This window comes from Emys orbicularis, chromosome 1, assembly GCF_028017835.1.
Source record: "Emys orbicularis isolate rEmyOrb1 chromosome 1, rEmyOrb1.hap1, whole genome shotgun sequence".
Taxonomy (NCBI): domain Eukaryota; kingdom Metazoa; phylum Chordata; order Testudines; family Emydidae; genus Emys; species Emys orbicularis.
In genome coordinates, this window is record NC_088683.1 from 129,402,317 (window position 1) to 129,402,940 (window position 624).

The following is a 624-nucleotide window of genomic DNA, read 5'->3' on the forward strand; positions in this document are numbered from 1 at the left end:
AAAGGCATGTCTGAGTAGTGTCCCGATGGGTGCTCCACTCTAGGTGTGTCTGCACTGCCCCTTGGGCCCACATATGCACTGTGCCATGAGGGCTAACCTCTCCTCAGTTCCTTCTCTACAGCAGAGTCATAGCGAGAACTCAAGTAGTGGAGCATGCAGAGGGGGAACATATCTCAAAGAACCATAGTGACTCACCTTGTGCAGTAATAATTTCCCAACAGCTCTCAGCTTAAGTATGGGGGAAATACTATCCAAGAACTATGATCCCATCACACTGTAATGACATATTTGCAAATGCTGCTTTTAATAGTTACATATCTAAGGCAGGTATGGAAGGTTTTCTTACACAAATATCTGTTTTTGAAGGGGCCTCTGCTACTAAAGATGATGTACTAAAATCCTAATGGCAGAAAATACAATATGGTTTTGATTACAGACTGAATTTATTCTTCCATAAATCTAGCTAAGGAAACAGATAAGCAGTTGGGTAAGAATGTGGTTTTTTTAAACTTTGTTTTTCAATTAGTCCTTTTCCTACCCATGGTAGGATTTTATTAAGAGGTAGCAAGTTCTTTATCCATGTACCTGCACAGATGGCTTTGCAAAGTTAACACTTACATGAAA